The 23,566-nt window shown below is 41.9% G+C and overlaps 1 pseudogene; it reads right to left on the bottom strand.

Moving 5' to 3' along the window:
* Nucleotides 1–22,570: 22,570 nt before the first annotated feature.
* Nucleotides 22,571–23,143, bottom strand: LOC142424843 (ferritin heavy chain pseudogene; annotated as a pseudogene).
* Between the last annotated feature and the right edge of the window lie 423 nt (nt 23,144–23,566).

A 23,566-nucleotide genomic window follows, 5' to 3' on the forward strand; every position in this document is an offset into this window, starting at 1 on the left:
GAGTGTCCCTGACTTTGTTTCTCTGGTCAACCCTGTTAGCTGTTCTCTTATCAAGGAAAACCTTAAGTTAACTGGAAATTTAGTTCCTACCTATGTTACTGGGTACTTCTAAAACAGGAAATGGGACGATTTCAGTTCATCTACACTGGGGTGATGAGGTCTGCTATGTCTACAGAGGAGTTTTGCTCTTGGAAGCGTATAGGATTCCTCACACATGAAAATAAAATCGCAAATGAATTTAATTGTATGGAGCTAGGAAAAATTCTACCAGTTTTACAACGCTTGCAGGTTTATTCTAAGCTAAAGAATGGCCACAGCATTGCTACTATTGAGTATCACATTCAATAGTGTAAATGCCATGCATTTCCTAGGTTGCTAAGAGGGTTAAAGACAGAAGATAAGGACAGCAAAAGAGAAGGATGTAAGTTAGCAGAATTTACCAGGTAATTTAGATACAACATTGCGTGTAGTAGATGGCTGTGTAGCACAGGATGGCACCACCCTCTGTCTTAATATTTATTTATTTTTCCATTTGCCCACTATTGAAGACTGATGGAGAACTTACTGAGCATCGGCTCTGTGGCAGGCAGTGGTCTATGAATGTAATGGTAGTGCTATGAAAATGAATGTAATCGACCAAACCCCATTCTCGAGCAGTTTACTTTTGATGCACTCCGACATTAATAAGCACATAAACAGCCAGGAGTATGATCAGCTTTATGACAATATCAATAGAACAAACAAGAGCTGGCATCTTGTGGGGTGCTAGGGAAATGCCATTTTTCTAGGTCAGACTTCAAAGCCAAAAAGTGCCAACCAGGCAAAAATAGAAGACACGAGCTTTCCAGAAGGGGAAACAGCAAATGCGAAGACCCAGAAGCTAGCATGACTTTGCCATTTGATAACCTTCATCCAATCAGCTCAAAGCTTCCCGGACAAAGTCTTTTCACTTTGCTGAGATTCCTAGCAAGTATCCTAGTCAGGCTTTGAGCAATGTTTGTGGGCTGTCTTTGTCCAACAGAAATGGAGGGCAGCCTTGCTGTTCATGCTCTGTGCCTTTGGTTCTGACTCATAGCAACTCTTGGTTCAGCCGAGAAAAATATTGCCCATTCCAGCATCCTCTGCCCACCTGTTAGGTTAGAGACCATTGCGGCAGTCACTGTGTCAATTCATCTCATTGAAGGCCCTCCTCTTTTCCTCTAACCCCCTCCTTTCCCAAATGTAGGGAAACATTGCCCTGCTGCCCCTGAGAAAGTTGCTTGGATGCAAAGACTATTAAAGTCTTGAATGTGTAACTGTTTGAAAGGGCCAGGAACTTGGCACAGACACTGAGTGAAAAAAAGATATTCCTTGTTGCAAACAACAGGAATCCTCCCTTAGGTCAGACAAGTTTATGTATTGGAATAGTTTTGACTGTTGGAGAGCATCTTGAGCCTAAAGTAGTTGTGCCCTTGTATAGCTCCCACATCTGAAACTTGGTAAGCTTCCTCCTATGGCATGATGCAGAGAAGGTGGGGTGGGTGGGGGTAGGTGGGTGGTGGTGGAGGGGTTGGGTCCTCTCTTGAGTACCGCTCTCTTTCCTTCATTACTCAATCCCCGGTCTTGAGTAGTTCTTCCTTGCATCTCAGATAGCTCACATCTGGCTGGAGTGCCACAACCAAGCATAGGGTCCTCTTCAGGACTGGCTCCTCCTGATAATGCTTCCTAAGTCTCATTTTTAAAAATAATTTTATTGGGGGCTCATACAACTCATCACAACACACACACACAATTGTGTAAAGCACATTTGTACATTCGTTGCCCTCATCATTCTCAAAACATTTGCTCTCCATGTAAGCCCCTGGCATTAGCTCCTCATTTCCCCCTCCCTCCCTGCTCTTCCCTCCCTCATGAACCCTTGATAATTTATAAATTATTATTTTGTCATATCTTACACTGTCCGACGTCTCCCTTCACCCACTTTTCTGTTGTCCGTCCCCCAGGGAGGAGGATATATGTAGATTCCGTCTTATTTTTCAGGTGCATTCTGACTATACTTCTTCCAAGATATATTTGTGTGTTCTTCTGGAAGTCCATGCCAATTTTAATTTTCTTCACCGACACCATAATTCCTACACATCAATTTTTCTTTAGTCTTCATTAGTCGGCATCCAGCTCCTACAAATGTGATGATTGACAATATCATGGCCTGGCTTAGGTGCATCTTAGATGTCAAAATGGCTTCCCTTTTCTCAACACTTGACATATCAGCCGGAGCAAGGCTAACACCGAGACCTTCTTCTTCATGTTACTTTGATACAGCTTTCCCCTCAAAAGGGTCTGTGAACAGCCTTCTGAATCCTCACCACTCAGCGCATAAACCATGCAAAACGTTAAAATTCCAGTGGTTTAGGGATGCTCCCACCTACAACTGAGCTGCTATACCTTTTTCAGTATGAGCTTTATAAGGAAACAGAGAAAATTGTGAATGTTCAGTGACATCCATTTCCTTCGTTCTCCCCATCCCTCAGGGACATGAGAGAACGGGCTTTCCTTCCTTTATTATATATTCTGGAACTCCCTTACATCAACCCCGCGGTCTGTTTATTTAAGCTGACAAATGCTATGGAAAATGAAAATAAAATAAATTAAGAACATCTTTTCTCACCCACACCTGTCTGTGAGTCTATTTTCTAGCTAAGAAGTCTCTGACCCACTTTCTCGTTTCCCAGGTGATAATCTTCAAGGGTCTCTCAAAAGACAGAAAGACATCAAGTGCTTCATGATTCAAATAATAAATAAAAATACATGGGTTTTGTCTTACAACAGGTCGGTGGTGATGGACCTGCAATGTGTTCAACTCTCAAGACCTTGGAATGCACCCCACTGGAAGGAAGGGTCAACTGCCTCCCAAAAGAGTCATGTCAGAACCTGGGCATACGTAAAAATGGCAATATCTCAGTGTCAAGTGACAGGAGAAATCTGTATAGACTCAGTGCATCATATTTGGGGACAGAGAGGTGACAAATGGTTTCCAATTTAGACTTTTGGTAACATCTGCAAATAATAGTGCACACAGTGTCCCTGACATATATAGACAGAGATGAAATGGATACATGACAAACTTTGATTATTGGTCTGTTAAGTCAAACGGACCAAAGATACCACTCTAGTCGATGGCACCTAACAACTGTGATGGTTACATAATCTCATGTCAGCTTGATAACTAGAGTGAAGGGGTGGAATGTAGCCTGTCCATCGGGTCACAGCTTGATGGTACCTCCTTGTGAGCATGGCATTCCCATAAGGAGGGTCTGGGGAACCTCCCCCCACACTCCCAGCTTCTGCTTTACCTTCCTGTTGACAAGCCACTTTGAGCCATGCTGACGGAAGCCAGAAGCCTGGAGATGTGTCCACCACTATTAGATATACAATACTTTGCACCCACTTGCTTGTGATCTGCCTGCATTCTACATCATTGTGTGTGGCTGTGTGAGTCTGAAGAGGGATTCAGGGACTAGAGTCAGATTCATGGACTAGTATAGGACGTATGGACTTGATCTGGACTGGGGTGGGGTGTTTGCTTGATATATAATTACTTCTTGATGTAAAGGTCTCTCTTAAACATATATTAGTGTCCTTGGATATATTTATCTCGTCAACCCTGTTTAATAGAAGGATGTAATTGAACATTTTAAATAAATACTAAAAATTATATATAGTCCCACAGTAGGTGTTAGTTATGAAAGGGCATTTGATATTTAGGTCTCCCACTTATAGCTCTCTGTAAGCTTAGTATTCACAAAATACTGTAATACAGTGATACATTTTTTAAATGGTTCACTTTTCCACTGTCTTGGATTTACTTAAAACAACACCTTAGGGTTCAATGTTAAATATAAAAATTATTTTTTCTCTCATTCTGCAAACAAGAATGGAAAGGCATCACTGCACCCACTTCAGGATACACAAACTCCAGTCAATTAGAATCCATATGTAAGAAAGTATTTCAGAATGGCTTGCATTTCTGTTACCACTAAATCCAGGAAAAACACTTGCCAATACAGAGAAGTATGAGAAAGAGTGAAAAAGGAGTGCATTTCTGAAGTTATAAAAAGAGCTTTGGTTGTTTTCCTTTCTCTCAAGTAAATGAAAACACCAAGAAATCCCATGAAATTTTGTCTTGCATTTCGGCCACTTCCCTCCTTCCCATTGACCAAAGACATGGATAAGGATGCTCCGATGATCGAAGAAGCCCTGTGTTGCTGGGACTAACGCAAGGTTTTGATTCTTTCTGTTCTCAGTTCTTGCCCCACTCTCATTAATAATTGAGGCAAAGTCAGAGAAAAGACTTAAACAGAATAAGTCTGTTTTCTGAAAGAGGTTCTCATGAAGAGCTCTACAGGGTCCCCAGCTAGAGGGCATAGTAGAATAAGGACTTATGGTTTTATTCAACTAATGGCAGACTCTCCGGCATTGGCTGACTTTTCTCTGAGTCTTTGACTTCTACCAACTAGTTCTGTCTGGTTAACACCCATGGTATTTGAAGCTGCAAGTTTTAAATTCAATTTGTCTGCTACATTTCTGATGGAAGAGGAATCTAAACTTTCCTGGATCTCAGCTATTTCATTCAGGAAAAGGAGAGAATGTGTCATTGAACATTTAAATTGGGTGTATTTTATAATCCATGAAGTTCTTATCAAAGAAATTCTTGTCAACTGAAAGAAAATGGGGGGGTTGTTTGACGGAACATATATTATTGTTTTGGATGCCTACTCAGAAAGACTAAGTCACGATGTTTAAAGGGGCTCCTGACCGCTCATGCAAACATGGAATTCAAGCCAACCAAAAAACCAAGCTCACGCCGTCAAGTCAATGCCAAGTTACAGCGACTCTACAGGGCAGAGTAGAATTACCTCTGTGTGTTTCTGAAACTGTGACTCTTTATGGGAGTAGAAAGCCTCATCTGTCTCCTATAAAATTATAAAGGTTAAAATAAAATCATGGAATTACCTCTGTATAGTTTTCTCAACCAACGTTTCATCAGAATCACCTTAGCAAATGGGCTTAGCTTAGTAATTGTCCTGCCCAGCTTGATATTGCCTGTGTACACCAAGAAAACATGAGTTTTTGAGGCCATCTGTGAATGATATAAGCCGGTGTCCAAACTTGTTCAATCCCTTTTGACCCTCTACTGAGAATTTGTCTTTCTACATATTTTATATCCAGATCTACAGTTTAATAAGAGTATCCCTAGGTAAACCTTGTGCATACCTAAGATTCTTGTGTATACATGTAAGAATCAGCAGAATGAATAACAACCCCAGGATAGAAGTTACTTTGATTTATGCATTGTGTTCTCCAGGGCAGACTTAAAGTACTGAGTCTGACAACGTAATTTGGTGACCTGCAATTTATAAAATGATTGCAACTGAATAGGAGACCATTTTAGTGAGTTTTTGATGTAACAGTAATCATTAAATATTCAGACTATTATGGTGAGCAGTTATATTTTAAGGAGGGCTAACGACACAGTAATCCAGTTATGAGTTGGGATTGACTGCTAGCAGTGAGTTCTTGGTTGCATGGCACAGTGCTTAAGCACTCGGCTGCTAACAGAAGGATCTGGGATTGAGTTCACCATCCGCTCGCGGGAGAAAGAAGTGGCGGTCAGCTTCCCCAAAGATCACAGATCGGAAATCGTGGGCAGTTCCTCGGGGTCATTTTGAGTCAGAATTAACTCAAAGGCAGTGAGTGGTTGGAATTATATTTTAACAAACCACCCAACACACACACACACACGCACACACACACACACACACACCTTCAATTCAATAATGAAAGGAACACAAGCTTTCCCTGGCTTGTCAGTGTGTGGTGCAGCTGAGAGAACATCCGCCTAGCACATGAGGGTGTTTTGAGCGGTATTGTGCGCCATTGAATATTTTCTGCCTGGCATTATTTTGCTCTTTCTTTCTCCTTGGCAAATACTTCATAGAACACACACGAGACTTCTGAGTAGTCGGTATTTTTCTTTTCCTACCAGGGTAGATGGAGATGAGAGACAACTGTAAGTCTAACTTTCAAAGCAGCAGCCCTGAGAAGATGCCTTCACATAGCCTCTCAAACAAGCTCCCCCTTTCACTGTTCTTTGAACTAGATTTCATTCAAGCTGTCCTTGGACGGAAACTTTGCTAACTTCTATTAGAGGCTCCCCCTGCTAGCAAGACCCGAAGGATTCCCCTCAGGCATCCAAGTTCTTTGGGGGGTGGGGGTAAGAGCAGCTTTCTAAAATGAAATACTTGGTCTGCAATTAACAAAGGTGCCACGAGCACTTGACATTCAAGATGCATGCCAGCACATGCCTAAGCACACAAGTCAGGGGAGAGACACATGTATCCACCAAATGCACGCTTCTATAGCCCTTCTCTATACCCTGGCAAGAGTTTCAACCTCATTTCTCCCCTATAGAGAAACTAGGGACCAGAGAGAGTTGAAATGCGCATTAGTAGACGTACCTCACCAGCCTTATTGAATCATACCCATTGGTCATTTGGTCTTCTGCAGAGATAAGCATTCTAAGCATATGTTAGGTTGGTGAAAACTCTTGGTTTGCTTAATATCTCCAAGCCCAATTAGGCCACTTTGTCATCTTCCCCACGTTTCCTGGATTTTCCAAAGACCTGCCAACTTCCAACAACACGCTCTTTCTTCCCACTGGGAAAGGAAACAAGTCCTCTGCAGGGATTTTCCACTGGATACTTCCCGCTTCCCTGCTCCAGGCCTCAGCACACCAGCCTGCAGTGCTGTACTCCTTGCCACTGCAGAGGAAAAGGTTTCCGGCAGCACAACATGCTGTATTCAGTCACTCTAGGGTCTCCCCATTCACGTTCTGATTACTTTTTAATAACGCATCCTTTCATTACATGCATACAGCGATTTCAGGGAGAAAGCAAAGGCTTTTAGGTAATACTTTCCTTCATGATGTCACCACTATCACAATATCAAAATGCTTCAGCCACCCCTGCCTGAGCATTTCTCCACTCACCAGCTCCCTTCCCTGTCCTCCTGGTAAACCCATTAATGACAAAGCTCAGGGTCTACCTCTTTGGTTCCTAAGGGTTTTCTCTTGGCAAATGAGTTCCTTTAAATAACATTTACAAACGATACATCACTACCTGACAGGATGATAAGAAGGGGTGCAGATAGCTTACACTCGCCAGCAGAGCCATAAACAAGAGCTGGACCATGCCTGCCCTTTGCAAACGCTCACAGCGGAGCATGGACTGGACTCTGGGCTCCCCAAATCTTTGTGACCCAGAAGCCCTGAGTGTCCCCAGGGCTCACCCAAGTCCCAGACAGCATGCAAGGCCAGGGGATCGATTGGGGATCCTGGGTGGGCCCCGTGCAGAGGACAATACTGCAGGTTTTCTAGAAAGCATGTGGCCCTGGCCAGATGAACCCAGCTGTCGCCTGCAATGCTCTCTGGGAGCTGCGGCCCTTGAGCTGGATGGAGGGGTGAAATTGAGCCCCCCTGTCTGCACCAATGGTAGAGTCTCAGACAGCCAAGGCCAGGGTCATAGCCCCATCAGGAAAGAGGGTCTCCAAGGGATTGGGCCTGGAGGGGAGGAGGGAGGAAGAGGAGGATTTGTTCCAGCTGGGAGGGTGGGCCCCAGGGGTGGCAAGGAGGGATAAAGGAGTGACCCAAGGACTAGATTGATGCTTTGCAGGACACCTCGGGGCTTCCTTTCAGGGGGTATTACTTCCACTTTTAGGCAGGAACAAGAGCTGGGAGGGAACAGCAGCCAGGCTGACAGCTCTGGAGTGATCAAAGCACAGACCTTGAATGGCTGCCTGTGCCAGCCATTTATCAGAAAGAGGGGGGGAGCTGGGCCTTTCCAGTTGGAGCAAGGGGATTAAAGATCAAATGGAAGGAGGCTGGCCTGGCTCCTTTATGCTGAGGAGGAATGAAGAAAAAAAATCATACATACACATACACACATGTAAAATATATGCACACCTCCTTTATGTATACAAACGGTAATGCGTAGGTATGCATATGCATATTTAATTATAAATTATGCATTTCTAGAGAAGGAAAATAGAAGTATGGAAATATATGTGTGTGTTCAAGGGACTCTACAGACTCCAGAAGCTTTTTCGCCCATGTAACCCCACCCCAGTCCCCATGTCACCCGAGTCAAACACTGCTATGTCAAGGAGAAAGAGGCCAGCCTCCTCAGCCCCTGTCCTCTCTTGGTGCTGGAACCAGACAAATCATCCACTGGAGGAGGTTTTCAGGCTTTATCTTCCCCTTTGGAGAAGCTGGCTAACCTGCTGGGAGTCCAATTAATGCCATAAATAGCGGTGAAGGCACGGGAGAGATTAGGATACAACCCACCACCCCATGGATAACAGGTCAGGTGTTAAAATGAAAGTGATCTCCAGTTGTAAGGCAAAAAGAAAAAATAAATAAAAATGACCACCATCTGGAGTGCCGATATGAACGTTGCAATGGGTCCTCAAATGAAAAAGATCCCACATGTTGTATACATTTGAACGTGGGTGTTGATCGAGTACAGACGCAGGTGAAGGGAGGGTGGGCCTGCAGGAGCCCTAGTGTATAAAGTACTCGCTCTTCAGTCACTGAAATAAGACCTTTGCACCATGGGACTGCCAAGGGGCTTAAAAGGCATTGGCAGAACCTGCTTCTAGGATAATGTTTCAATTTGCTTTAAAATCAATTGCACACACACTAATACACATGTTAAAAAATCTTTGCTGTTTATTAGCTAAGACTTTATTGGGGAAAAAGGGGACTCACGGGGAAGCAAACCTATTTCCCCCCAAATCTACATTTTGGAATATCCACACCCTAAATCCTTTATTGAATCACATATTTGTTAAGTGTTAATAGCTTCATTTTCATCATAGGAGACCTGGTAGCATAGAGGTGATACATTAGCCTGAGATCCTCAAAGTCCCCAGTTCAAAACCACCGGCCTCTCTGCAGTAGAAAGATAAGCCTTGCTACATACACACTGCCCCTGATCTGGTTTCCAAAATTTTCTGTATTTTCCATTTGGGTTGTTTTGTTTGCTTTTTGTTCATTTCTGGGAGAGTGTATCTCAGAGGAGTTATGTCAAAGGAAATCACCCTCCTGAAGCTGTTATATGCATTTCCATTTTTTCCATAGATGAAACACAGCATTTATGAACCTATAGAGAGAGCAAGTAGAATAAGGGGTTCAGGGGGAGGGGGTTACAGTGGTGGTGATGGGGTAAAAGGGAATGATGTCAAGGGGTACATGTAGAAAAAGAATGGTTGGAAACTGATTGTGGTCGCAATTGTTCAATTCTACTTGATGTGATTGAAATATGGAATAATATGTTATATGTATTATAGATTTCCGTCTAGGCAACTCACAGGGGCAATTCTACCCTGTCCTATACATTCTCCAGGTAAGCAAAGTGTTTTTATCTAGATTTTTAAAAATGGATGTAATAGCATATGCTTTGAAGAAAAGTATAACTCTTCAGATTAAAGTTTAACCATGTAATCAGAGTTAGGTCGCTAACCCTGAGATCTGCAGTTTGAAACCACCAGCCACTCCACAGGAGAAAAACCAGGCTTTCTACTCCTGTAACCAAATCAAGGCTTGGAAACCACAGGGTCAGTTCTCTCCTGTGCTATAGGGTCTCTAGGAGTGGACATCTAATCCATGGTAGTGATTTTATCTTCCTGTCATGTTCTCCTTCCTCAAGTCATTCCCTATCTTTCCTGCATCTTCAAGGCCTTCTGCAATATTTGTACTTGCTGATCTGAGTTCATACATGTCATATACATTTTAAAAATAGAGTACAAGCATACTATAATGGTTTGTAGTCTGTGAAAATAATATTGAAAACATTGTGGACTGCTACACGGACAAACCAATCTGTCTTAGAAGATGGCCAGAGTACTCCTTGGAGGCAAGGACTGGCAAGACTTGACTTGTCTTACATAGTGTGGACATGCCGTCAGGAGAGATCAATCCCCGAGGAAGGACGTTTCAAGTGGAGAGGTCATCAATGAGATGGATTGATACAGCATCTCTAACAATGGGTTCAAGCATGAGGACAATGTGAGCAAGCTGCAGGACCAGGAAATGTTTCCTGGGTTGCTATGAGTCAGAAGGGGCTTGATGGCCCCTAACAACAACAAAATGTGGCTTTACCATTAAGGTGCCTTAATATTCTTTCGAAATTTGTCTGCCATTGAGTTGATTTGAACTCATAGGGACCCTACAGCATAGAGTAGAATTGCTCTTTAGGGTTTCAGAGATTGTCAATCTTTTTGGAAGTGAGTAACTCATCTTTCGCCCGAAGAGAGGGTGCTGGGTTCAGGCTGCCAACTTTTGGGTCACAGTCCAATGCTTAACCCATTGCTCCATCAGGGGTCCTTTAAACCATGTTTGTTTGTTTTTTCATCAAACCTATATATGTAGCTCTTTCCTTGACTTGGAAAAATATTTCATCGTTTTTTATCATTTCACGAGTGGTGTAGAATTTGGTTGTTTCCATGTATTATTATAAATAATATTGAAACTGACATTCAGAGTCATACGTCATTGACCATACTGATACACTGGATTGCTAACTACAAGTTCAGCAATTCAAACCCACCAGCTGCTCTTCCAGAACAAGATTTCCCACTCCCCTCAAGAGCCGTGGTCCTGGAAGCCCTAAGTGACAGTTCTCTCCTGTCCTGTAGAGTCATGGGTCTCTCAGCCCACCACTCCTACCACCAGAGTCCATTTGGGATATATATATTGTCCATGGTTACATTAAAATCCATATTACCTCAAAGCACTTTAATTCCTAGATTTGAGCATGCTGCTGTCAAAACAGAGAGCAGCTTGCTCCTGACGGTATTACATCATTTGGTTACTAATCAAAAGATCAGAAGTTCCAACCCACCACCTGCTTTCGGGGAGAAAGGAATAGCAGTCTGCGTCTCTAAATACGCCAGCCTTGGAGACAGTACAGACTGTTCTGCTCTCTGCAATAGCCCCGGTATGAGTCTAAATGAACTCTACGACACCACCGATCTCCGCATTCTGCTGGGACACCAGTCTTTGAGTGGGAACGCATTCAAGTCTCTTCCAGGTCCCTGGTCTTCAAACTCTCATGTCACGGACTAACTATTGAGTGCTTCCAGAGCTACAACAAACTTGTTGAAACATTCGAATTGGTGTCCCATTCGTTGGTATCCAGTTGGTTTCTGAAGGGGTTTTCCCCCCAGTAATACCTTCCGTGCAACTTGTCCTTGATCCTTCAATACCACTGTTGTTGATCACATGCTACCTTTTAAAATGGTTGACAATTTATTTTGATACAGTGACTCTGTATGTGTCTCCCATCTTTTTCTGTTTCTTGCATTGCAAAAAATTTTGCCTATAAAATCCTGCAGTACTACAACCTGAATCTTGGATTTATCTGACTGTATCAAGGAGGAATATATTTTGGAATTTTAGGAGAGTAACTTGTTTAGACGGAAGCACATACAAAAGCATTGCAAAACTCCTGGAGGTTGTTTGCACTATTTTCTGAGTGGTTTCTTTAGTATCTAATATTCACAAGTTAGCCTTCCACACTAAGTCCAGCAGAGCAGCTAATAGCCGTTTGTTTGCAGAACCATTGGGCTTTGTTTTACTCTTTAACTGTTTCACAAATAATTGTGCAGAAATTGGATGTATATCACTCTCCATGTTTTTTTTTGATGGGAAGCACAATGATTCAGAAAAACTTCATGAAAATGCTGCACCAATACCTATGACGTTTTCCCAAATGAAGACTGAGTCTCACCAGGCATTAATATTTATTTATTTTTGTAAGAGTTCTATAATAAATATCTTAGGCCTTGTATGACCACTTTCTAATTGCATACCAGATTTACCCAATAGGCTATAATTTACCCATGAGTTAACATAGGTATAAAAGGTAAATGTATTTTCAAAGGTGTTTGAATTTCTTGATATTTTTTCTGCATATGGTAAAGCGTATTTTTTTTATTAACCACATCTCACAGTTTTAACAAGACAGTCCCTATGAATAACTGGATAAGATAATTGTAATTTTCTCTTTGATTATATTAATCTAACATAGTGCACTTTGTATCTGAAGATCATAAACAAATTAAAAAGCAATGGAAGAGTGGAAAGGGCTGGATCCATGTTAGTGTGCTTTTAGAAATGTTCCAAATCACTGACCAAGAAAACCTTGACACAAAGAACCTTAAATGAAACAGCAGCTCAGCTTGTCAGTGTTGCTCTAGATAGTGTGTGGTTCAGTATGGGCTTGCAAGTAAACATGCCCCATGGATGGATGGTTTCCTCCTAGTTCTCTGCATCTATTAGGATATCATCTGCTACAAAGTGTACAATTGCAAGTTGTTTATGGTCCATACTGTAATCTCTGTCCAATTTTCCCTTTGTAATCAGGATAAATCACAGCACTTGATAAAATAGCTCCATTTTTACCTGTTAATCTAAAGGGATGGGGTGGATATGTGAATATGCAAGAGTTCACCACCAAGAGATTCAGTATTAGTGATCAGTGAAGCTATGGATCATCATATATTTGATATTTTCATAGTTTTGTCAGGATAGGAAGTGTAGGGAAGCTAGTTAGTATTATTTATACTAGAAAATGTGGTAAAGGAAACTGATTAGTCAAACCACAAGCACCACATAGAAGACCTCAATGTCTCCACTTTTGCCCCGAAAGAAAGACTGACTTATTGTAGTAACAGAAAACTAGACCCATAATCATATTAAAAGAGTGGCTGAATGACAATGCCAATTGAATTTCCAACCACCAATGGCTTCTGAATTTAGAGGGAGGACATTGATTGGGCTGGTATGGGCTTCAGAAAGCTGTGATGGGGACATTTGGGCAGATAACCAGGAAGATGAGGACATAGGACCCTAAATTTCATTGAATCATTTCAGTCAGTAGCACCATCCCTCCCATCTGAACAGATTATATTTGCCTGCAAATCCATTTTCAGTCAAACCATTATCACCTGCACTCACATTTGAAAAGATTAGCCAATCTGTGCATGCTGACATGGCACCTGGAGTTTTTGCAAGTGCATCACTTGAGGCAGATGCCATAAAAGACATTATTGAATATTCCTGGGAAAGACCCCCACCACCCATGTGGCTTCTAGATCAGTGACTGGACGTATGTCCCAGCGAGCTCCAAGAAGTGATGTGCAAATTGTGACCCAGATACAGGTACACTACACTCCTAAAGAACTGCTAGAGCTTTCTAATTTTTACCAAGAGAAGCCTGCACGACATATGTGGAAATCATTCTTGGTGGAAGGGACCAGAGTGCAAAGTATATAAGAATAGATCATTCTGAGTTTCTTAATGTGGGTCCACTCTGTAAAAATTTGACATTCTGTGTTTCAGCTCAAGAGCTTAGAAACAAGGTCTAATCATTTATTAGTTTGCTTCATTGAAACAAAAGTTGTTGAAGTACCAGATCTACCTTAGTATACTGTAGAAGGTATCCAAAGGCGTAGGAAGATTGACATTAGAGAGTTGTTTTATCAGGAAAAACCCATAGATCCACACATGGAATGCCCAGAGAGACACACTTTTGACCACAACAGTGAGGAACAAATCTTTGAAAGGATTCTTAGCATCTTTGAAGACTGCTGTCGGTTGCCAGTTTATGTACAACAAGCTTGACAGAGGGAACTTCTCTAATTGAATTAAGGCACCTATCACTGGACCAGTAAGTAACATAACGATACACGGAGAAAAGATTGAAATAATCAAGAATATGGTCTTGCTCGAAAACCGCCACCAATACTCATGGAAGCCCAAGTTGCATTGGGTAAATCTGCTTACAAGATGTCTTTCGAGTGTTGAATAACAGGGAGGATGCTTTGAGCACTAAATTGTCCTTAACACGAGCCATGGTATTTTCAATCACCTTATACTCATGTGAATATTGGACATTGAATAGGGAAGATGAAGTAAGAGTGGATGGATTTGAATTATGGTGCTGGTGAAGACCAGTGAAATGATCACGGACTTCTAAAAGAACTAACAAATCAGTCTTGGGAGAAGTGCAGCCAGTTGCTTCTCAGAGGCAAGGATCGTGAAACTGAAGCTCCTGTACTTTGGACATGTTGTAAGAGAGACCAGTCCCTGGAGAAGGCTATTGAGCTTGGCAAAGTAGGAGGGCAGTGGAAAAGAGGAAAGGTGTCGTCGAATGGAGATTGACACAGGAGCTGCAATACTGGGCTTGAATCTAAGAACAATGGTGAGCATGGCACAGGACCAGGTGATTTACGTTCTGTTGTTCACAGGGTCACTATGGGTCAGAACCAGCTCAAGTTCGCCTATCAATAACAACTGTCATAGACTTCAACCTCAATTTGTAAAAACCAGGAAAGGTGGCTCAGGGTGTAGAAGGGATTACCGTGGTAAAGTGAATGCCTGGTAGTCTAGAGAGTTCCTGCCTACATCTCAATATCCGTCATCCCTCTACTCTCATTTGCTGCTACAATGGCGGCTAACAGTTTCGTAAGTGCTCCTGGAAATTGAAACTACATCATGTACAGATCAAAAATACACCAGTTGGGCATCCCTGTTGAAAATGTACTCAGCAGGACACCTTTCTGTTCTCCTTAAAGAAAAACTCAGCCAAGGCAAACGCAGGCTCTAGACATTATCCATTCATGTATGCAAGATCCCTCGGTATCAGACCCTCCCCTGGCTCCCTTCCCCGTCACTATGATTTTCTTGTGGAAAAATCAAAGCCCGCCCATTCCTTTGTGAAGCGCATAATTGGGTTTCATATGCAGAATTGTCATTTGTAGGCTGGTGCAGTTTTCACAGGCGACGGAGGGATGCAGGGAGCATTTTGAGATCACCTGTGGGCAGGCTTGTTAATTAACAGAGTTATAGCCCTCTTTCATTCCATGTAAGGGCACATAATTGAAATCAGGGTAATCACCACTGCCGCATTCAGTACTTTTGCCCCCTTTCAAGGTTATTTTAGCAATTACGTTCTTGGCTGAGCATGTCAGTAAATGCTGCTGTTGCTTCCCCTACTTGACTTTTCTCAATCTCATGCCTGGTGGCATGTCTTTCTTCATTACAGCATTCATTTAAATAGCTAGAACTCATTCGTGTGATCCTTTAATTTCTCAAGGCAACTATTAAACTCGATCCAGTCTACCGTTCAGAGTAAGAAAGAAAAAGGAGCTAAAAATGGATCCCACAAATAGAGCATCTGAAAGCTGTTGAAGATGCTAATGTGTGTGCTACCAAACTCTGATGAGGTGAACAGTGGTCCATCTCCCGAGATCCATGAGTATCTATTATTCTATGAATGAATGACCAATCAATTATGAGGAGAATAATTTTAGCTTAAAAAAATCCCTGTGTAAACATCAGTACCCCTAATTTTATCAGATGAAAGGACTAAACTAAAATAGCTAAAAATTATCACTTGATATTATATTTTAGAAGAAATTAATTTCTTTTTTTCACCTTCTATGACGGAGCCCTGGGGGCACTGCTGGGTGGAGTTTGAACTGATGGCCAAAGAACCAGCCAATCAAGCATACCGGCAGCTCTGTCGGAGAAAGAGGAGGTAGTCTGCTCAGGTAAGGACCCAGGTCAACGTCCTTGCTGTCTTTTACTCTGGTGTGTGTTCATGTACCTGCATAAATTTTCTCAGTTTCTTTCCATTTATGTTGGATACAATTCAAAGGGTTATTCTTTATTGCTTTTCTATCAGAGCATCTCTATCTCCATTTTTCTGCCAACTGGTTTCACCAGCAAGATATTTAGTTAGCAAACATTTTTTCAACCTGAGAAGTTTATCATAAATAGGTATAAAAGCTTTGTGCCACTGGGCGGTTTAAAAGTGGAAGCCATTATCTCTTTAGTTCTTTAAGACAGCAACATGTATATGTACATGCTTCCGTTCAATATTGTATTCTGAATTCAGGTGTGTGTCTGTGTCTGTGTGTGTGTGTGTGTGTGTGTGTGTGTGTGTGCAGTGCTTGAAAACTGGCAGAAATAATAACCATTATTTTTTTGCTATAAACTGTGGCTCATGACGTCTGAAAATGTTGACATTGAAACACATACTAGAACATTTTTTGAGTTTGTCAGAAATCTTTCTATTTCTTCGTGCATTTCTTTTTATACTAAAAAAATTATTTGGGGAGCTCCCCTGCGTTCTAAATTCTAGTTAAAACTTCTTTAAAAGTTGAGCACATTCTCTTGGAATAGTGTAAGCCTATGAAGGACTTTATCATTGAAAGAGACTTTCTGTGCATTAAAAATAATTTCAACTCAATGTGTTTATTAGCATGAATAGCAATAAGAAACAAGATACCGGTACCATAGTCTATACATTTCTACCCAGGAAATTTAAGCTATAAGCTACTTTAGTAGATCTAACTCATCTTGCCTTGCACATTTTATGCAGATGTATTGCTATTTCATAGTCTATCCTGATTTGGTAATATGCAATTAGAGAAAATGACCATTTTAGTATAGAACAATTTTCTTGTAAATCATACAGCAAAAATATTTGAGATGTATTAAAATGAGATGGATTGGGAATGATTAGAGTTATGAATTACTATAATTTGCTCTTACACAGCTAATTCTGTAACACCGTGCTAAAATTGAACAATTTCCATTCTCTAAATTTCTCATAATAGGGTTTAAATGGGAAAATAAAATAAAATTTTCATCTTTTCTTCAAATTTACTCCTGCTTCTTCTTCCATACGTTTTTATGAAATGACCCACTATCCTTCTAATCACCCCAATCTGAAGAACTCCGGAATCACACACGCCTCCTTCTTCTAGTCATTCCTTCAAAACCGACGGCCATTAATTCTGTGATTTGAGTCAGCCAGACCAGTCTCAGCCTTCACCACAGTGACTGCTTGTCCATGAGATCCTCATGATTCACTGATCTCTGTGCCTGGTGGTTCACCATGAAGCCCACCACACATTCATCCCTCAAGTCCTCTTGAATACGGCTGTCTCATTAAATTACATACAATGATAATTCCACAAGGTCACCTTCTACACAAAAACCCCTCAATGGATAAAGCCTGAATGTCATCTAATTTGAACTTGGTGGTGTGCCTCTCAGGCCTTCTGTACCCGTCAGGGGCCAGGCAATAGCTCCAGCATCACCTCACACCCTACTGGGGACTCACCAGTCACACCATACTTGTTTGACTCTTTCCTATTTTATCCCTAGTCATCTGTCAGTGTTCTTCAAGATGGAAGCTGAAGTAGTTAGTTTATTGTGCCAGCGTGGCCGATAAACACATGTGGGATTAACTGAAGGGCAGAGAGATAAATGGCTTGGCAAGCCTCACCTTTCTTGTCTCTCGCTTTTTGATCATCGGACCAGTGTGTGGCTGCCTTGCTTGTTCTGTGCCTCAGTTTGCAAACTACACTACCTGTGGGACACCTAACCTGTGGACTGTGTCGCTGTAATTGGAGGCCCCTTTAGGACCTGCCTCACCATAAAATTGGAATGTACATCTCTGGAACTGGGGACTGACAGTTGGTGACCTGGCTGACGGTTGGTGACTTGCCTTGCTGTTTGCTGCCTCTGCCGGGATAGCCTGGATCTCTTGAAGGACAGCCAGTGTCTCACAACTCTCTCACGGGAGTGAGTTGCACAGGGTCATTTGTACTGCTTTATAATTAAACTGTTCATTTATTGTATTATCTATCTATATATAATTCAACAGTTCAATTCTTGTGTTATATATCTGTCTTTATAAATATATACATAAAATTATCAGCAATCTGGTTTTGTCTCTCTAGAGAATGCTGTCTAACGCAGAAGCTCACTTATAACTCATTCTAAGTGGGTATGTCCTTGACTGAAGTTTAAAGGTCATCCATTGGAACCTATGAGCCACTCCACCGGAGAAAGCTAAGGCAGTCTCCCTATAAAGATCACAGCCTTAGACAGTCTATGGGATGCTCTATTCTGTCCTCAAGAGGCACATTGAGTTGGATTCGACTTGATGGCAACAGATTCCACAGCTCTTTCCATGTAGGCTAAGACCCAGACAGGAGATAAGTCCTGTATTCTCCTCTTCCATTCCCTGAACTCCTTCCGCATCCTACGTCTGTGATTCCCACGCCATTTGGGCAGCAGCGGTGGCATTTCTTGCCCTCGCTCCAGTGTGAGAGCTCTGCAAAGGCGAGAAGGATGGCTTAGCTCTGTAGCTCTAGTATCTTGCAAATTGCATGTCACCTAGATGTTTAACGATGATGGTTAAATAATAATTGTGTGTGAATTGAAACGAAATTTTAAAATTACATCCTCTCTTCCCCTTTCTCTTTTTCCTCCAGGGACCCTTTTGATCACAGTTAAGTACCCCTGACATGTATTATAAGTCTTTTTGACTTAGGTCTCATCTACATGCCACGAGATTCAATGAGATTCGTTCTCCATGGTATTTTATTATCCCTCCAAACACATGCTAGTGGAGGATTCTACGTAGGTCATATCTCATTCAAATACCATTCAAATGAAATCACTGAATATATCATTGTCATCATGTGCTGTCGAGTCCATTCTGAGCCACAGTGACATTATGGTACCAAAGAGAGAAATACTACCTGGACTTGTGCCACCCCAAACCTGTTGGTTCTGTTTGAGCATACTGTGGAAGCCACTGTTTCAGTTCATCTGGTTCTTCCCTTCTGTCACTGGCTTTTCACTTTCCCAAGCATGATGTCCTTTCCAGAGACTTTGGTCTCCTGCTAGCATGCCCAAAGTACATGAGTCAAAGTCTAAGCATCTTTATTTCCAAGGAGCATTCTGGCAGTACTTCCTGCATAGCAAATTTATTTGGTCTTAAGGCAGCCCGTGGTACTTTTAATATGATTTGCCAACACTATAATTCAAATAGATGAGTTCTTCTCTCGTCTCCCTTATTCTTTGTACAGCATTCACATTACTTATACATACGTGTGTGTGTGTGTACAGTATACAACATAATGTACAATAATATATACATCTAATGCTTTACCTGTCGTGCTGTTGTTAGTTGTCAGCAAGTCAGTTCCATCTCAGAGTACCTCTACATACAACAGAAGGAAGCACTGTTTTGTCCTGCACCATTATCAAAATTATGGTGACCCTTGAACTCATTGTTGCAACCTCTGTATCAATCCATGTAGTCCAAGGTCTTCTCTTTTTCTCTATGCTTCTACTTTATCAAGCATGATCCCTTTCCAGAGATTGGTCTCTCTGAACAAGACAGATGGCCAAATATGATGCCAAGGAGCATTGTGATTATACTTTTCCAACACTGATTAGTCCATGGTACTTTCAGTATTCTCCACCAGCACGCTAGAAAGATCTAGTGGCATAGTAGGTTCCTGCTGCGATGCTAAGTGCAAGGTCAGCAGTTCAAAACCACCAGCTGTTCCACAGGAGGCCTTCTATTCTCATAAAACGTTGCAGTCTCAGAAATCCACAGGGGCAGGTCTACAGTATTCTGCAGAGTGCCTATGAATCAGAATCCACTTTATGGCACCAAATTTGGTTTTATGTTTTCACCAGCACCATCATTCAAATTCATAAATTGTTTTATATTCTTTATTTATTGTCCAAATTCCAGGTGCACTTTAAGCGATTGAAAGTACCATGAATTGGGTTAGGCACACCTCAGGCCTCGAAATGACACCTGGGTTATTACAATGGTCTTGTACAGACTTCCCTGATCCAATGATTACTTGAATAAGCCTTCCAGGAGCATGGGTTGTGGACCCAGATTATGGACAACTTCAATCTTTTCTGTTTATTATGATGTTGTTCACTGAGTCAGTTGAGAGGATTTTCTTTACGTTGAGTTGCAAACCTCACTAAAGGCTGCAGTCATTGATTGTTAGCAGTAGGTACTTCATGTCCCCCTAGGGCTCAGCAAACAAAGCTGTGCCATCTGCTTCTCCACCTAATACCATGTTCTTCTTCACATAGTCCAGCTCTTTGGGTTATTTGCTGAGCACACACCTTGAAAAAGTGCAGTGCAAGAATAAAACCCTGATGCATACCTTTCCTGATTTTACCACATGGTAATCCTTCATTCTGTTTCAACTACTGCCTCTTGGACCATGTGTAGGTTCTACATGAGCCCAAATAAGGGTTTTGTAATCCCCATTCTTCTCAATACTATCCATAGTTTAGTATGATCCCCACAATCAAATACCTTTGTGTAGTCAACATAACACAAGTAAACGTATTTCTGGTATTCTTTGCTTTTAGTCAAATCCATCAAACCTCAGACATTATATATCATGCCCTCATCTGAATTTCTAGCAGCTTACCATTGATGGATTGCTGAAGCGCTTGCTGAATGATTTTCAGCATATTTTTATTTGCATATGAGATTGATTGTTTGTGTAATAATTTCTCCATTGTGTTGCTTCACCTTTTCTTGGAATGAGTACAAACATGGATTGCTTCTAGTTGGTTGACCAGGTGCCTGCCTCCCAGATTGCTTCTAGTTGATCAACCAGGTGCCTGCCTCCCAAATTTCTTGGCATAGACAAATGAGTGCTTCCAGTGCTTTATTAGTTCATTGAAACATTTCAATTGATTTTTTTTCAGCTTCTGAAGTCTTGAATTTTTGTTAATGCCCTCAGTACAACTTGAACGTCTTCAATAACACCAGTTGTTGACCACAGGCTCTCGTTTGAAATGTTTGAATGTCGACTAGTTATTTTTAGTACAGTGCTTTTGTGTATTCCTTCCACCTTCTTTGATACTTTATCCAATATTTTCCCCATAGACCTCTTCAGTATTGCTACTTGTATTACACAGGGTTCTCTGGAGAAACAAAACCAGGACACTAATCATTTTGTATATATTTATATAGATAGATGACATCAGTGATAAACAGTTAATTAATCTATAAAACAGTACAAATGGCTCAGCACAACTCACTTCCATGAGACAGCTAGTACACAGCCAGTCCTTCAAGTCTTGAGTGCTGCCAGGTAGTCCTATGTGGAGCAATACAGGTGATCCAGCCACACAAAGCAAACAGCAAGCAGGTCAGCCACAGTCAGCCAGATGACAGAGTCCGACAGTCTTCAGCTCAAGAGATGTACCTTCCAGTAGTGTTGCAAAGCAGTTCTTGAAGGAACCTCAAGTTATAGTGACACAGTCCATGAGTTAGATGTCCCTCAGGTAGTGTAGCTTACAAATGGAGGCACAGAACAAGCAAGGCAGCCACACACTGGTCCAATGATCAATGAGCAAGAGAGAAAGAGGCAAGGCTCACCGAGCCATTTAGCTCTCTGCCCTTCAACCAATATCACATGTGTTCATTGGCCAGGTTGGCACAACAAACCCACCTATCACATTACTTGAGGCTTTCTTTTTTACTAAATATATTTTAAATTGATATATGTTGAGTATATTCTTCCTTTTTCTATTCTAACTCCAGGTCTTTGAATATTTCATATACTTAATTTTTCTCCTTGAGCTACACTTTGAAATGTTCTGTTCACCTACTTTTCTTCATCATCCCCCCCCGCCCCAATTTTCTTTAGCTACTCTATACTCAAAGTGAGTTTTAGAGCCCCTTCTGGTATTCACGTAGGTGTTTTCTTTCTTTCCTGTATTTCACTTTCTTCATGTTCATGAGGACATCTCAGAGCGCATCAGGTTTTCCATCCCCAGTGTTCAATACATCAAATCTATTCTTGAGACGTTATTAAAACTCAGATGGGATTTGTTCAAGGTCATATTTTTCCCTGTGGACTCGTTTTATCTTCAATTCCAAGCTAAAGTTATATATGAGCAATTACTGGACTGTTCTGTAGTCAACCCCTGGCCTCATTTTAGCTGTTTATGATGTTTGTCCATAGTGTATTCCCACAGAAGTAGTCATTTAATGTCTGTGTATCCCATGTGGTGAATTCCACAGGTACAGTAATAGTTTATGTTGAAAGGAGGCATTTATAATATAGAAGTTGTAGGTCTTGCAAAATGCTGTCATGTCATCTCCCACTTCTTGTTTATCACCAAGGCCATATTTTCTTATGACTATCCTTTCTATGGGTTTCCAACGTCCATACTTCAGTCACTCATAATTATCAATGCATGTTGAGTGCATGTTTGATCAGATTTCAGACCGAAGTTGGTAGAATTCTCTAATGTCTTCATCATTTGCTCTCATTTTTGGTGCTTAAATTTGAATGAAAGCTGAATTAACAACTTCCTTGTAGGATTATAGATATTATCCTATCATAAGTAGCATTGAAATTCAGTTTGGATCTTGAAATATTCTTTTTTTCTCTGCACAAGCTCCATTTTATTAAGTGGAATTTTGCAGTGAAACTAGGGCGCTTAAAATATTTTACCGCCTGTGCCGGGGGTGGCTCTCTGGCTCCTCCCTGCCAAGATCTCTGAGACAACAGCTGTGTAGCAAATGACTTTAGACTTTATCTGAAGGAAAGGTACAAATGGAAGAATGGAAGTGGATGCTTGGGTACAATTTCTAGAAAAGGGACAGGTCTACCCAACATGCATGCGCTGCCTTGGTGACTTCAGGGTATGCTTGTCGAAGAGATAGATTCTCGGCCAGGCGGAATCTGGGACCCCCATCTTGCGCAGGTTGGTGACGTAGTCGCCCAGCTGTTTGATGGATTTCACCTGCTCATCCAGGTAATGTGTCTTGATGAAGTCACAGAGATGGGGGTCGTTCTTTTCCGTGGCCAGTTGGTGCAGATCCAGCACCACTGGTTGACGTTCTTCTCCAGGTGCAGCGCACACACCATGGCCTTGAGCCCGCTCTTCCAGTTGTCACGGTCTGGTTTCTTGATATCCTGCAGGAAGATCCGGCCCCCTCGTTGGTTCTGCAGCTTCACCAGTTTCTCGGCGTGCTCTCGCTCCTCGTAAGACTAGTGCAGAAAGTATTTGGCAAAGTTCTTCAGAGCCACGTCATCCCGGTCGATGTAGTAAGACATGGACAGGTAGACGTAGGAGGCGTAGAGCTCCAGGTTGATCTGGCGGTTGATGGCGGCCGGCCTCCTAGTCCTCCTGGTGGTAGTTCAGGCACACCTTCGAGGTAGACGTGGTCATGACGGAGGTGGAGGCCTGGGGTCGTAGAGAGTGCGGCAGAGAGGCGCTGCTGGACAGCAGGCTGGGCGGCAGGTTGGAGGATGGCGAGCGCCGGGTTCCCTTCAAGCACTGTTGAAGCAGGAGATCGCGGCGGCTCTGCGAAGAACGTCTGGCCTGAAATATTCTTTTGGACAATGCATGCTGCACAATTTCTCTTTCATTGGCCATTCCCAGCATAGTAAACCATAAGACTGTCTGATTCAGAAGGATCCATGCCCATCACTTTCAGCTGACTTACGCCTAGGACATTGATCTTAATGCATTCCACTTTACTTTTTACTGTTTGCAATTTTCCTAGATTCATACTTCATACACTCCATGTTCTGGTTATGAATAAATGTTTTCAGTTATTTTGTCTCATTTTAAGTTATGGTCCATCAGCAAAGGCCT

This window comes from Tenrec ecaudatus, chromosome 13 (genome assembly GCF_050624435.1).
Source record: "Tenrec ecaudatus isolate mTenEca1 chromosome 13, mTenEca1.hap1, whole genome shotgun sequence".
Lineage (NCBI taxonomy): Eukaryota > Metazoa > Chordata > Mammalia > Afrosoricida > Tenrecidae > Tenrec > Tenrec ecaudatus.